We start from the raw sequence: 2,538 nt of genomic DNA on the forward strand, positions 1-2,538 counted from the left end.
GTCTGCCACTTACAAGCTGGGTGATCTTCAGTTTCTATCTTGGCCTCACTAAGCCTCAGTGTCCTCATCTGTCAACTGGGGATAATAGTTTTTACCTCAGATCATGCACAGGAAAGACTTAGCGCATATACTTGGAAAACTTCAGGTACAAAATAAGTTCTAGTTATTTTGTTGTGTCCTCTCTCTTTTCCTCTCTGTTCTCTTTTTCTTTTTCCTTGGTGCTATCTTCTCAGATTCTTACAACTTTCTCTGATAATTCTTACCTAGCTGTTAATGAAGATTTAATGGCAGATATCTAAAACTATCTTCAATTAAAAAGAAAAGCTTCATAATTGCGGATGACTTAGCCCACTAGATCTTGAGCCTCAAGTGCAGAGGTTTGATTTAATTATGAAGGTCTTTTTCTGTTACTTATTTGTTTAGTCTTTTAACATTTCCATTTCCATACTCCAGTAGTACCCACTCTAGTGTATTAAATGTGTGTCCTTCCGTTTGCATTTTTGTAGATTGTGTATTTTTTATTTGCATGTATTTTAATTTATGTAAATGGTACACTATGTAGATTTCATTCACTTTCACTCACTATGTATGAGATTTCATTCACTTTCATGCCTTTTCACTCACAGGATTTTTTTTAAGATCCAGCTAAGTTCTTGTCTGTGTTCTAGTTCCTTACCTTCAACTGCTTATATAGTACTCAGAGGTGGACATCAATCGAAACCTTTTTAAAGGTTTTTACCAAAAAAACCCCTGAAGGTTGAGGGAGTGAATTTACACTCTCACAGTGTCAATTCTTATGGCCAAGCCCCACATTTCTTTAAAAGAATTTTATCATTTAAAAAGAAATCATATGGCCTTTGCATTCTATTACCTAATATATCCGTGTTTGTTTACTATAAAAATAACATTTTGGATTGCAGTTGAATTGTTTTAACTTTTACTTTCACTAAATAAATGCAATTGACATTCCAGGAAGAGGCACCATTTTTTTTTTTTCCATGTGACTTCACATACTTTCTATATACTGCTGTGTATTCCAAATTTAAAGTAAGCAGTTTCTAAAAGTGGGATTTCAGGCAAAAATTTGCTTAAATGACAGAGAGCAATACTTAAATCCCTTCTTATTAGGAGAGGCAGCTCTGATAAATATACTAAGCACTGAAAACTTGAAGTATGTCATTTCCCACAGTAAACGACTGAAGCTCCTGGCTGCTACTGTAACTCAGCCATAATAACATAGGATAACTAATCGTGTCCCTAAAGGAATACTCTTTGAAAGAAGCCAAACCTTTAGGAGATTTGCTGTGAGGCGCCTGCAGAGTAGCACCAAGAGATGCCTTATTGGGGGTTTGGCAAACCTCCTCTCCATTTCCATTAGCAATTCCCCAAGCCTCCCCAAATAAACATATATAATCTAAGTAATGACTTTGGATACCACCCCTTCCACCCAGCAGGCTTCCTGCAACTGTTTCCTTGCCAGACACTCAAGAGCCACCACTGCATTTCTGCTTCTGTACCTTTGCTAATGTTGTCTTGAGCTTTCCCTTTCTCTTTTTAACTCTTCATTCTTTGTGGTTCAGGTCATTCTTTGTGGTTATCTCTTCTCTTGTGCTTTCCTGGATTTTATTCATCATTCTGTTTCTCTGAGCTCCCTTGTCCCTTAAAATCTCCTTAATTTAGCCCTCTTTATTTATTATTGTTTCAGGTGTATTTATCTTAATTGTAAGCTGTCTTACATTTTTCTGAAACTCCTTTAGCATCTAGCACAGAGGTGAGGATATAGTTGATCTTCAGTAAGTCCTTATTGTTTGATTGAATTGCCTTACCTTAGAGTGTTTGGTTGAATTTTAATTGTATATACTGTAAGTCTTGGCACTCAAAGTATGATCAGGGACTAAAAGCATGGGCATCACTGGGGGACTTCTAAGGAATGCACAATCTGGGTCCTACCCCAGACTCACTGAGTCAGAATCTGCATTTTTAAGGAGATCTCCTGGGTGGTTCATCTGCACATTAAAGTTGAGACAGACCTGGTATTCTTCTAGGCCCTAAGTGTCAGTAGGTTAAAAAATTCTACAGATGCTCAAATGTCAGTATCATTAAATCTATCAAAAGCTTAGAGAATTTGAAAGAAGATGAAGGTTCAGAATATCTTTTAAAACTTGATATCTAGGCTATACCCTTGGACCAAATCTGGCCAACCCCCTGTTTTTGTACAGTTAAGAGTGGTTTTCATAATATCAAAATATTAAAAACAAATAAAAGAATATTACATGACACATGAATATCATATAAAATCAAGTTTTAGTGTCCATAAATAAATTTTTATTGGAAGAAAGCCAAACCTATTTGTTTATATAATGTGTATGGCTGCTTTCGTGCTCCAAGAGCAGAGCTGAGTAGTTGGACAGAGACATTATGGCCTGCAGAGTTAAAGCTATCTACTCTCTGGTTCTTTACAGAAAAAGTTTGCTGGCTCCTGATCTAGATTCATGATGCCTGTTTATATAGAATGAGCTCCAGATAGATTCTGGTTAA

Source organism: Halichoerus grypus, chromosome 3 (genome assembly GCF_964656455.1).
Source record: "Halichoerus grypus chromosome 3, mHalGry1.hap1.1, whole genome shotgun sequence".
NCBI lineage: Eukaryota > Metazoa > Chordata > Mammalia > Carnivora > Phocidae > Halichoerus > Halichoerus grypus.